Raw genomic sequence first — 14,196 nt, 5'->3', positions numbered from 1 at the left:
TGGTGTGTGGATACCGGATAGACCGGACCGTGGAGGCGCACTGCAGGTCTCGAGCATCGAGCCTGACCAACCTTACCTGGTTGACTGCTCCCCGTAGCCAGGGACACCGAACCGGGGACACCATGCGTAAGGCTGGTGCCATGTACCCCGGCCCGAGGAGACTCACTAGAGACCAGATGCGCTGAGCAGGCTTCATGGCACCTGGCTCGATGCCCAGTCTAGCCCGGCCGATACGAGGCGCTGCTATGTATCGCACCGGGCTATGCCTACGCACCGGGGACACCGTGCGCCTCACTGCATAACACGGTGCCAGACCTTTATGGTGGACTAGCCAAACGGAAGCCACTCCTCAGTAAAAGGCACATGACAGCAACTTAGATTTTTACAAAAAGCACCTAAAGACTCTCAGACCATGAGAAACAAGATTCTCTGGTCTGATGAAACCAAGATTGAACACTTTGGCCCAATTGCCAAGCATCACTTCTGGAGGAAACCTGGCATCATCCCTAAGGTGAAGCATGGTGGTGGCAGCATCCTGCTGTAAGGATGTTTTTCAGCGGCAGTGACTGGGAGACTAGTCATCAAGGGAAACGGAGAAAAATACAGAAAAATCCTTGAGGAAAACCTGCTCCAGAGCTCTCAGGACCTCTGACTCTAAAATCCTCTATTGTCTGTAGATTTTTTCATGGAAAAAACTATTTAATCAATTTTAGAAAAAGGCTTTAACCTAACAAAATGTGAAAAAAGTCAAGGGGTCTAAATACTATCCAAAGGCACTGTAGGTAGGGTAGTGACTAGGCAACATGATAGACAATTAACAGTAGCAGCAAAAGAGTTAGTGCAAAAACGGTCAGTGCAGATTGTCCAGGCAGCTATTTGGTTAACAGTTTAGCAGTCTAATGGCTTGGGAGTAGAAGCTGTTCAGGGTCTTGTTGGTTCCAGACTTGGTGCTTTGGTACTGCTTGCCATGCGATAGCAGAGAGAACAGTCCATGACTTGGATGGCTGGTGTCTTTGACCATCTTTAGGGCCTTCCTCTGATATCTCCCGGTTTCAGGTCCTACATGGCAGGGACTTCTGCCCTTTTGATGTACTGGGCTGTACACACTATCCTCTTTAGCACCTTGTGTTCGGATGCCAAGTAGTTGCCATTCCAAGTGGTGATGCAGCCAGTCAAGATGTTCTCAATGGTGTCTGTGTAGAACGTTTTGAAGATCTGACAGGCCCATGTCAATATTTTAAGCCTCCTGAGGGGGAAGATGTGTTATCATGCCTTCTTCACGACTGTGTTGGTGTGTGTGGACCATGTTAATTCCTTAGTGATGTGGACACGAGAAACATGAAGCTCTCGACCTGCTCCACTACAGCCTCATTTCCTGTAGTCCACGATCAGCTACCACCATTGTGTCATCAGCATCAAACCTAATGAAGGTGTTGGAGTCATGCTTGACCACACGGTTGTGGGTGAACAGGCTGTACAGGAAAGGAATAAGTATGCACCCCTAAGGGTCTCCCGTGTTGAGGGTCAGTGTGGCGGGTGTGTTGTTGTCTACCCTTACCATTTGAAGGCGGCTCATTAGGATGCCCAGGATCCAGTTGAAGAGGGAGGTGTTCAGTTCCAGGGTCCTGAGCTTATTGATGAGCTTGGAGGGTACTATGGTGTTGAACGCTGAGCTGTAGTCAATGAACAGCATTCTCACATAGGTGTTCCTCTTCTCTCGGTGGGAGAAGGCAGTGTGTAGCGCAATAGAGATCGTGTCATCTATGGATCTGTGGGTCCAGGGTGTCTGGGATGATGGTGTTGATTTGAGCCATAGTCATTTAGACAGGTTACCTTGGCATTCTTGGGCACAGGGACTATGATAGTCTGCTTGAAACATGTAGGTTTTACAGACTGGGTCAGGGAGAGGTTGAAAATGTCATTGAAGATACTTGCCGGCTGGCCAGTGCATGCTCTGAGTACACGTCCTGGTAATCCTTCTGGCCCCACTCTCATGCATGGTTCACTATTGCTTGACCTCGAAGCGAACATAGAAGCATTTAGCACATTTGGTAGGCTCGTGTCACTGGGCAGTTTGTGGCTGAGTTTCCATGTAATTGGTGGTATAGTTTGCCAACACTGCCACATCCGATGAGCGTCAGAGCAACTGTAGTAGGATTCGATCTTAATCCTGTATTGACACTTTGCCTATTTGATGGCTCATCGGAGGTTATAGTGGGTTTTCTTATAAGCATCCGGATTAGTGTCCCGCTCCTTGAAAGCAGAAGCTCTCGCCTTTAGCTCAGTGCGGATGTTGTCTGTAATCCATGGCTTCTGGTTGGTATATGTGCGTACTTACTGTACGTGTGGTCACTATTGGGACGATGTCATCGATCCACTTATCAATGAAGCCAACTGATGTGGTAAACTCCTCAATGTTGTTGGATGAATCCTGGAACATATTCCAGTCTGTGCCAGCGTTCGAAGATGTGCTTTTTATGACATAATGTAATAAATTACCCTTCTTAAAACCTACCAAAATGAAAGAGAGCTCCCCATTTCCCAGTCATGTTTTTCACACCTACACTGTACTGTGTTTGAATCGTGCTCTGGGATGCCGTTTCTGTGGTGTGGTATTTGATAAAGCAGTGTTTTGATGGTTTAACCAGTACGGACAACTATATCAAACGCCCAGTAATGACCCCCTGGGTATTGCATTTGAATGGTATTATTATAGCAGGTGATTACAATTAGTTCATCAGCAGAAATGGGAGACCATTCTAAATGTTTCAGCTCCATGATATAATGACAGTAAGGGAAGCTGGCAAAGCAGGAAAACGCTGTGCTCTGGAAAATAAAACTCAGTGTCTTCCATAAATGATTACATACCAGTATGGAGGTAAAATGTAGGGAGGATTTGCCTAACAGACATTGCATGAATAATTGTTTGAAAAACAGACATTAATAGGCTGTTGATGTGGCTCTCCTCTCCATGGGTCCGCCTGTGAGTCTATTGATAAGGGCATTTGTGCGCCTCAGTGGCACTATAATTCATGGGTGGTATCTATACTGTCACAGAGGCCTGTGGCCTATGATAGGACTATCAGATGGAAAGGTGGGGTGGTTGTGATGGGATGCTGTACGGCCGCTGTGTTAGTCACCCGTTCACTGACATCAATTACACTCACATGTGACAGGTAATCCTCCACTCACTCCTAAAGGTTTTATTAATGAGTTGAGATAGTTGAAATAAATTCCATCATAATAAAAAGGTGACCATTCTCCCAGTGAAAACTAAGAGGGCCTATAAACTGTCAATAAAGGGTATGGCGATAGTGAACAGATGTAACCATTACAATTTAGGTTTTTACTCTGTAATATAAGACATAATGTATTTAAAGAAGCCAAATCAGGAGTAGGCCTATAGAGAAAAACGTTGTCGTGAGCATATGGCAAGGGTGTGTGGGGAGGGTTGGGAGGTGGTAATTGGTTTCTGACTATTGAATTCCACCTGCTCTGTTTTCATTTTAGAGTTAAAATGACTGCAATGGTTGGAGGCTGTGATGTTTTATTTCATCCCCATAGCATGTGTTCTGCTTTAAACCACTAGACAGGAGATGCACTAATCAGTCAGTCCCTGGCCAGTATCATTACCATAAAGAATCGTGCAGCCTTTGTTGCTTCTTTGATCTTGTCACTCTAAAAAATGATACATGGCTTGCAATTTGTAAAATCAATTATTCGGAGAACGGCGAGACGAAGAAAGCACAATAGTGAGAAACTGTGAGTGGTTTGAGGAAGGTGTCCTTGAGGCTTTTCATGGAGGAAAAAAAGTGCACAAAGGTGTGTACAAAGTCCCTCTCTAAGGGTAGTCCATTATGTAACTCCCTTTGAGCTTGAAAAGCTGTTCTTGTGGTTCCATTTATATACTTGCCCATTTCTCCTTCGCTAACTGACTAACCTGTGTCCTCACCAAACCTGCACCTAACAAGTCATATGCTAAACATACTCAAAAAAACTGAAGTCAATTACAGATTGGGCAATCACATTTTTCTATGCATATATCCATACAGCAGACAAGTGAAACAAGTCTGTCAATCACATATGTTTCATTGTGTTTTGTTCTCCTTCAGTTTGTACCACTGTTGTCATACAAGGCCATGTCTGTTCAGTAAAAAAATCCAAAAATCCATGAACAATGATGGCAAAGGGAAAAAGCAGTTGCCAGCTATAACAGAATCTCCAGGCAAATAACCTTAGCCAGCTCACTCAAAACATTTCTAACATCAATGCACTGAATCTAGCTTCCTGTTTTGCAGTACAAACTCCCAAATCCAAACTTCAGCCCCATGGGCAAGACCTCCCCCGACAGCATGTGCAGTGCCAAGTACAGAGCAGGTAAATGCCAAAGGCAAATTGACCTAAGCTTCGTCTGTTACAAGTCAGCTGGCTAAAGTGACACGTAGCACAACATGATATAACTATTCAATGTTCCTCTTTTACTCTGTAATATAATACATCATATTTTAAAAGAAGCCAAATCAGGATGTGGCACATACAGAACAATAGTGGGGTGAGCATATGGCAAGGGTGTTGTGTACAATTAACCCTAATACTGTACTGGCTGCATCTTCTGATGAGAAGGCTGTTAACTCCTGTGGTGTGAACTTGAAATAGTCCATGAAGATTGAGGGAAGAAGAGGGCATATGTCTTTTTAGGGAAGAGGGAGACATAAAAGTAGCAAGGATATGAAATTGACGTAAAGTAAATCCCACTGCTACCTAAGGCAGGCAGACGGTGGTTTACTGTACATCGAGCTGGATATTAAAAACCTCAGATGTTCTGTTGTTCAGCTGACATTTTAATCCATTTAGAGCCACCAAGCGGGGAGTCATAGTAAGCTGACCCAGGGCCAGTGTGCACAGAGCTCTGTCATATGTCACAACAGGCACAGTAAAAGACTACTGAAGGATGAACTTCACAGATCACCAATCATTTCTTTATCATTTGCTCTTTGGTCATATTTTGCTCAACTCACCCTCAGGACAGCTTCCTTTACTGTTTCTCAGTAGCTGCCATATGACATTGGGGACCAAAAGGACAGTGAGAGGAGTGCAAAGAGAAAATTACTGAAGATCCTTCTCTCATGTGTATCACACGGGCTGAGAACCGGAAGAGAACCAAGAGCATAGTTTAAAGAAAGATAATGCCAATATATACATCTCACCTTATCCACCTAGCATTTTGCAGCTGCAGATGACTCCAAATAAACCCTCTGTTTAACTATAACTGTTGGATAAATGCATTGGATAATATCCCTATGAGCCATGCGTCTTCAACATACAGGGGCGTCATGCACCCATTATTTTATAGGGCGCACAAAGTATGTGAGGATGGATGGGGGGGTTCTGGAATTTTGGAATTGTACATTTGCAAACACCTGAAACAACTTTTTACTACAATGTACAGTTGAAGTCGGAAGGTTACATACACCTTAGCCAACTACATTTAAACTCAGTTTCTCACAAATCCTGACATTTAATTCAAGTAAAAATTCCCTGTCTTAGGTCAGTTAGGATCACCACTTTATTTTAAGAATATGAAATGTCAGAATAATAGTAGAGAGAATGATTTACTTCAGCTTTCATTTCTTTCTTCACATTCCCAGTGGGTCAGAAGTTTACATACACTCAATTAGTATTTGGTAGCATTGCCTTTAAACTGTTTAACTTGGGTCAAACGTTTCAGGTAGTCTTCCACAAGCTTCCCACAATAAGTTGGGTGAATTTTGGCACATTCCTCCTGACAGAGCTGGTGTAACTGAGTCAGGTTTGTAGGCCTCCTTGCTCGCACACGCTTTTTCAGTTCTGCCCACAAATGTTCTATAGGATTGAGGTCAGGGCTTTGTGATGGCCACTCCAATACCTTGACTTTTTTGTCCTTAAGCCATTTTGCCACAACTTTGGAAATATGCTTGGGGTCAGTGTCCATTTGGAAGACCCATTTGCGACCAAGCTTTATCTTCCTGACTGATGTCTTGAGATGTTGCTTCAGAATATCCACATTATTTTCCTCCCGCATGATGCCATCTATTTTGTGAAGTGCACCAGTTCCTCCTGCAGCAAAGCACCCCCACAACATGATGCTGCCACCCCCGTGCGTCATGGTTGGGATGGTGTTCTTCGGCTTGCAAGCCTCCCCCGTTTTCCTCCAAACATATCGATGGTCATTATGGCCAAACAGTTCTATTTTTGTTTCATCAGACCAGAGGACATTTCTCCAAGAAGTATGATCTTTGTCCCCATGAGAGGTGCCTTCTTCCTTCCTGAGCGGCCTTTCAGGTTATGTCGATATAGGACTCGTTTTAATGTGGATATAGATACTTTTGTACCTGTTTCCTCCAGTGTCATCACAAGATCCTCACAAGATCACAAGAAGGTTCTTTGTTGTTGTTCTGGGATTGATTTACATTTTTCACACCAAAGTGCGTTCACCTCTAGGAGACAGAACGCGTCTCCTTCCTGAGCGGCATGACAGCTGCGTGGGGTCATGTTTATACTTGCCTACTATTGTTTGTGCAGATGAACGTGGTACCTTCAGGCATTTGGAAACTTTACATAAACTAAGTTTACATAAACTTAGTTTATGTAAACTTCTGACCCACTGGAATTGTGATACAGTGAATTATAAGTGAAATAATTTGTCTGTAAACAATTATTGGAAAAATTACTTTCGAAAACTGTAGTTTGTTAACCAGAAATTTGTGGAGTGGTAGAAAAGTGTATGAGTATGTAAAAAATACATATTTTTCTGTGTAGGTTTTCGAAGCATGCGTCTTTACTTGTTCAATTGTCATTTTAATTAATGATACACATTGATTCTTTAAGAACTTTTATGCCTTAGGAGTTTAGTACAATGGTCACACTGGTACATAGTATCATAACCAAATAATTAAAGTAATTTTGCCAGCTAAGATAGTTAGACAAGCTACTCTAACTTAATTGATAGCTTGAAATGGCTTGGTAGTGTCACGACTTCCACCGAAGGTGGCTCCTCTCCCTGTTCGGGCGGCTCTTGGCGGTCATCGTCGCCGGTCTACTAGCTGCCACCGATACTTTTCCCTTTTCATTTGATTATGTCTGTCTTGTATTCCAGCTGTGTTCGATTTGGTGTAATTAGGGGTATTTTAATCTCGCCATACCCTCTGGGTTTTGTGCAGGATTGTTACGTTAGCTGTCATTTTGTTTGGGTTTTCTTGTGTTCTGTTGAACAGGTGTGTTTTTCTGGACGGTGTCCGGTTGTTTTGAGGCTACTGTTATAGTCCTGTTCCTGTTCTTTGGACTTGTATAATAAAACGCCCTTTTTCGAAGTTTGCTCTCTCCTGAGCCTGACTCCACACCCACTTCTCCTTGGGGAGATACATGACAGGTAGCTAGTTATGAGGATGGGAGGTCTAGCTGGCTAATTGCTAGGTGGCTAGTATTACAGAGAAACAACAAAACATTTTCATTGTATTCATTCATCATGAAGGAATCAATGGAATTCATACAGTAGCTTGATCAAATACATTTACAAACGTACCTCTTGGAAGTCCTGTCCATCACCGGCAGCTAAAATCAAATCAAATGGTCACACAACAGTCTCTCTCATCCTCCACTGACAATCCTTTCTGCACACACTAAAGTATCTAACGTCCTGTCCAGCATATCTAAGGGGGATAGTCTTTGCCTGGTCCAGTCAGTGTGCCTCTTCCGCAACTACAGCTGCTAGATAAAAATAATAATAATAATGATGATAAAATATGGGCTTAAAAATGAAGTTCAGTAATTAATTAAACATTTGCAAAATTATAAAACAGAACAAATCTGAGGGGGCACGTGCCCTTGTGCCTCCTGTTGGCATGACACCTCTGTCAACAGAGATGCATACTCCTCACCCACATGAACAATATTGAATAAGCAATCTTCCAAAACGCTCAATCGGTCCTTTTGTGCCATCATACTATCAAGGATTTATGGACATATGGACATACAAGATATGCCTCTTTTGTTGAAGAATTTTATCAATACTTTGTTTATTACTATGTCATCCCTGTTTGTGAACTGGGTTGTGGTGTGGTCCACTTGAAAACCACATTCAAATATGCAAGGAGAATACATTAGAAAATTATAATTCCAAGGATGAGGTTGAGCACATGTCATGTAAGTTCTGCAACTCCAGGAAGTGATTGGATGTTTTAGCATTTAATTTCCATAGAGAGTGGCAAGTCTCTTCTGATGAATAGGTAATGCCAACCCTTCCAGGCACCGGTCGGATTGTGGGAGGATTGCTGTAAGTTCTGTTTTTTAAATAACTACGTAGACTACACTTGCTTGCTCCAATTTCAAATTAACACTTTTTCTTGGGGCTACGGACAACCAATTTCACCATGAGATGTTTAGTGACTCTTTTTACTTCAGCAGTTCCATACATCTGTGGATGTGAAGAAAAAAAATCCCAAATGCATTTGTCAAGTCCTTAAAAAATGTCTCTAATAGGACATTAACTATACATCACATGGACTACAAAGTTCTGCACAGGAAAGACTCTGAAGGTCAAAGGCAGAGAATATATTTCTGTAAATGGAGTGACTCAATTGGGTAATTAATAATAACATGTTCTAATAGCATACAGTAATATTGGCTGGGAGCAAAGGAGTCTGGGGTGACCTTGATGTCACCTTACATTCAGTATAAACGAAGAAGGCAACGTAAACATATGGAAGAAGCAATAGATTTCTCTTTTATTAAAAACATTTATTCAAAAAGTAACTTTCATAAAGGAAAGAGTCAAACAGAGGAAACTTATTCCAGAAAAGTCATTGATTTTCCTCTCCTTTCAAAATGACACAAAGACATCTTGTATAACCATGAGCAGTTGCAGGGCTCACTGTTGAGTCTTTTTTACATTTTATTTTATTTTTTATAAACTCGCAGGACAGGCAGATGGAATATCCAGAGGATATCAATTTCAACCATTTTAAACATAACATTTTGCCAAAACCTTTGGCAGATTTTGCAATAAATGTTGGTAACGGAATATTTCACAAAAAAATTAATTGATACAATGCTTTAATATATTACATAATTGTTGCTTATGGATTTCATGTTACATGCTTAATATCAATGATAGAAAACACGTGAGCATGTGGAAAATGTTGTTGGCCACAATCCTATTACAATATTGTTGTAGTTTTTGTTGTGGTAGTTTTGTAACAGCTTTCTTCCTGGGAAGGAGAGGACCAAAGCGCAGCGTGGTAAGTGTCCATGGCTATTTAATGACAGAAACTCAACATGACCACACTACAAAACAATAAACGTGGCAAAACCCGAAACAGTCCTATCTGGTGCAGAGAACACAAAGACAGGAAACAATCACCCACAAATCCCAACACAAAACAGGCTACATAAATATGGTTCCCAATCAGAGACAATGATTAACACCTGCCTCTGATTGAGAACCATATCAGGCCAAACAGAAATAGACAAACTAGACACACAACATAGAGTGCTCACATCCTGACCAACACTAAAACAAGGAAAACACACAAGAACTATGGTCAGAACGTACCCCCCCCCCCCCAGGTGCGGACTCCGACCGCACAACCTAAACCTGTAGGGGAGGGTCTGGGTGGGCATCTGTCCGCGGTGGCAGCTCTGGCGCGGGGTGCCGGCACTGGTGGTACCAGGCTGGGGACACGCACCTCAGGGCGAATGCCTTGCATACTACGCCAAATCAACTGCTCTCTCTCTTCACTCTCCTCCATTTCTATTAACACCTCGAGTGTCTCCTCATCTCCCATACGTTCACTCTCCTCCAATCTGTCCAATAACTCCTCGACCCTCTCAGACTCCACCCTCAGCTTCGCCAACAGCTCTGATTCCATCCATGGCTCCTTACGGTAAACAGGGGGAGTTGGCTCAGGTCTGACCCTGTGAAGAATTCATCCCTGCCCTCCCAAACATCAAACCTGAAAGTATTTTCTCACACATATTGGAACTCGTTTCAGAAAGTCAATAACTTGGCCAATTAAATGTACATACTCATAAACAGTATGCATGTATTCAGTGACAAAACAGTTAACTAAATTATCTTTCAAGCTTTACTGAAGGAGAACCAAAACTCTGCTGTGAATGATCTAACCCTTTAATCCAGGGGTCCCCAACTACGTTTTTTCCTTGAGTGGATGGTCGGGGGGCCGGAACATAGTTCTAAATCATTTGTACACTGCCAATTGACTACAAGAATCCCAAACAGATATAGAATAATTTCTTGCTTCTTGATTACATTGGGATCCAATCAAATATGTCACTTTGATCTGATTTCCTGGTGATTTTAGTTGTTTATGTTCAACAACAAAAATGATTTGCGGGCCCGCCTATTGGGGAACCCCGCTTTAATGAAATAACCATAGCCTCTGGGAAATAAAGGCTGGTTTGGGTGCACATCAGGTAGGCCTGGATGCTATGTGGTTTCCTGCACTGTCATTTTCAATTGTCTGCTGAATACACTCACTTAATCTATTATCTATTTAACTTGTAAAGTTATCAAAAGTTCAATCAAATGTGATTGGACACAAATATTTCATTCTCAACATGCAGGTCTATCTTCACTCTCATTGACATTTAATGACTTGCATAGATGGGGAGATCAGGATAATGAATAGATTTGGCAACATGAGATTGATAAGAGCGTCTGCTAAATGACTTAAATGTAAATGTAAAATTGCGGTATTGCAGATTACAACCAATCAGAGGTATTGTGCAGAAGAAACATTATGCAGCCCATTATTATGTAAAAGAGAGTAGGCTACAGGCAACAGTTTCAGTCATGTTATTTGTCAGATTTTACCACAAGGATAGCATAGATCACCACACTTTGAATCAATCAAACAAATAATATATATTTTTAAATCTTTATTTAACAAGGCAAGTCAGTTAAGAACACATTGTTATTTTCAATGACAGCCTAGGAACAGTGGGTTAACTGCCTTGTTCAGGGGCAGAATGACAGATGTTTACCTTGTCAGCTCAGGGATTCAATCTTGCAACCTTCCAGGTTACTTGTCCAATGCTCTAACCACTAGGCTACCTACCGCCCCATTGGTGGAATCAAACTCATAAATATGATTTAGGCATATCTTTTATCATTGTACAGCAAAGAGCAATTGTCCGAGCAGGAAATTAACTGGAACAAAGAGATTCCACATATATTTTTTATTTTTTTATTTTTTTCACCTTTATTTAACCAGGTAGGCAAGTTGAGAACAAGTTCTCATTTACAATTGCGACCTGGCCAAGATAAAGCAAAACAGTTCGACACATACAACGACAATATATGTAACATGCTTTTTGAGTCTGTAGCCTACCTTTCTTTGATAACCTTAGTGATAACCTTAACAAATGATTTACATTTTTATCGAGGAGAGCCTCCTGGATTGAAAAGGTATATGACATATGGATACTGGCTGGCATCTATGTTACTATGGTACACACAGCTTTTACCTACTAGGGGAAGGTAGAGCTGTGTTGAAGTGTTGTTTTGCACTCTTTTCCCAAATATACAGGTTGCCTGCCAGGCATGGAAGAAACAGTTTGGAGACACAGATGACATGTTACATTATTGCCATCTTGTGGTTGAAGTTGTTCTATTTTCTTCCTGATGGAAATCAGGAATCAGGATACTAGGTTCATTGCATGTGATATATTATATAGAATACCATTCTACACCATTCTAATACCATTAATAACATTAAACAATACAATAGGGTTGTTCCATTTTATTTCAATAACTTTTTGACCACACCCCTTTTGATTGGAACAAAACCTACCATACATTTTTGCCCATGGTAGAAGTGGTTAGAAAGGACCTGAATGCCAAAACATTTAGAAGATAGAGGTGCTCAAAGTTGACCCGTATGCCATGAGACATAATTGTCTTCATCACAAAGCTTGAGATTGATATAATTTAAAAGCTTAAGGGTTATCAAACTATTTTATAATTTCTTGTTTATTTTATAAAATGTGGTCATTTTTTGACCTTTTACATCAATTATCTAAAAACTCATAAACTCAACAACAACAACAACAAATATTCTGCATATGTTGTAGCTTAGACCCTATTATTTTACATCACCTGAGGTGTTTGTGTTGTGCCCCCCATCGATAAAGACACAACATACTCTTGAATACAGGGTGGGTGTCATTTCAATCATAGCAATAGAATTCATTACATTTACATTTACATTTAAGTCATTTAGCAGACGCTCTTATCCAGAGCGACTTACAAATTGGTGCATTCACCTTATGACATCCAGTGGAACAACCACTTTACAATAGTGCATCTAAATATTTTAAGGGGGGAGGGGGGTGAGAAGGATTACTTTATCCTATCCTAGGTATTCCTTAAAGAGGTGGGGTTTCAGGTGTCTCCGGAAGGTGGTGATTGACTCCGCTGTCCTGGCGTCGTGAGGGAGTTTGTTCCACCATTGGGGAGCCAGAGCAGCGAACAGTTTTGACTGGGCTGAGCGGGAACTGTACTTCCTCAGTGGTAGGGAGGCGAGCAGGCCAGAGGTGGATGAACGCAGTGCCCTTATTTGGGTGTAGGGCCTGATCAGAGTCTGGAGGTACTGAGGTGCCGTTCCCCTCACAGCTCCGTAGGCAAGCACCATGGTCTTGTAGCGGATGCGAGCTTCAACTGGAAGCCAGTGGAGAGAGCGGAGGAGCGGGGTGACGTGAGAGAACTTGGGAAGGTTGAACACTAGACGGGCTGCGGCGTTCTGGATGAGTTGTAGGGGTTTAATGGCACAGGCAGGGAGCCCAGCCAACAGCGAGTTGCAGTAATCCAGACGGGAGATGACAAGTGCCTGGATTAGGACCTGCGCCGCTTCCTGTGTGAGGCAGGGTCGTACTCTGCGGATGTTGTAGAGCATGAACCTACAGGAACGGGCCACCGCCTTGATGTTAGTTGAGAACGACAGGGTGTTGTCCAGGATCACGCCAAGGTTCTTAGCGCTCTGGGAGGAGGACACAATGGAGTTGTCAACCGTGATGGCGAGATCATGGAACGGGCAGTCCTTCCCCGGGAGGAAGAGCAGCTCCGTCTTGCCGAAGTTCAGCTTGAGGTGGTGATCCGTCATCCACACTGATATGTCTGCCAGACATGCAGAGATGCAATTCGCCACCTGGTCATCAGAAGTGGGAAAGGAGAAGATTAATTGTGTGTCGTCTGCATAGCAATGATAATTCATAGAAGGGACATATCTATTCAGACCAGTGTAATTTAGCTGGTACATTGTTTAATTTTAAATTGCATTAACATTTTAACTTCCAATTACTACCACAAAGATGGCCGTAGGTCAACCCACCATTGAACGTGCAACTAAATGGGAATGTCTATTATTTCTATAGGTTTCCTAAGGAATATTGACAGTATAATTTAAAACTAATTATTTTTTTCAAGTCAACATTATTTGATATGTGGCTTTCCAACCATCTTAGTGCTACCATTTTAAAGTTAAAATGTAAATGTTATTCCTATTTTAGTAAATTTATCAGCCAAAACATGACACCCACTCTGCATTTCAGTGCTGTGTCCCAACTGAAAGCGGGCACAACACACCACCTCAGAGTATTTAAAATTGGGTATAAACTATGACATTGAGTTTACGCATTATAGATTTTTGGACAATATACGCGAATGGCAAAAAAAATCCTAATTTAGTTGTGATTTCTTTTAGTACAGAATTATACATTTGTTTGACAACCCTATCTGTATGCTTTTAAAATATATCAATTAAAACGTTTATCTTTTCCAGTGATGAAGACATGGATGTCTCATGCTATAGTGGGGTATGCAAAATGGGTCAACTTTGAGCTCATCTATCTCCTAAATGTTTTGGCATTCAGGTCCAAAAAGTAACTTTCTGACCACTTCTACCACGGGCAAATATGTATAGAAAGTTTTCTTCAAATCAAAAGGAGTGCGTTCAAAAAGTGATTGAAATCAAATGGAATAGCCCTATACTGTTACTGTATTTTTAAATCAACACATCTCAATACGTTTAGGTCCTTAACCCCTAAAGCAAACTCAGGGGGAACCCGATTGTTTTATTTGGATGACCTGTTTGAATCATAGGTGGTATTATTTTTGAATGCTTTCCAATGCATTTTTCTGAT

This window comes from Oncorhynchus gorbuscha, linkage group LG05 (assembly GCF_021184085.1).
Source record: "Oncorhynchus gorbuscha isolate QuinsamMale2020 ecotype Even-year linkage group LG05, OgorEven_v1.0, whole genome shotgun sequence".
Classification (NCBI taxonomy): Eukaryota; Metazoa; Chordata; class Actinopteri; order Salmoniformes; family Salmonidae; genus Oncorhynchus; species Oncorhynchus gorbuscha.
The sequence above is the reverse complement of the archived record's forward strand: the minus strand, read 5'-3'. Positions refer to the sequence as shown.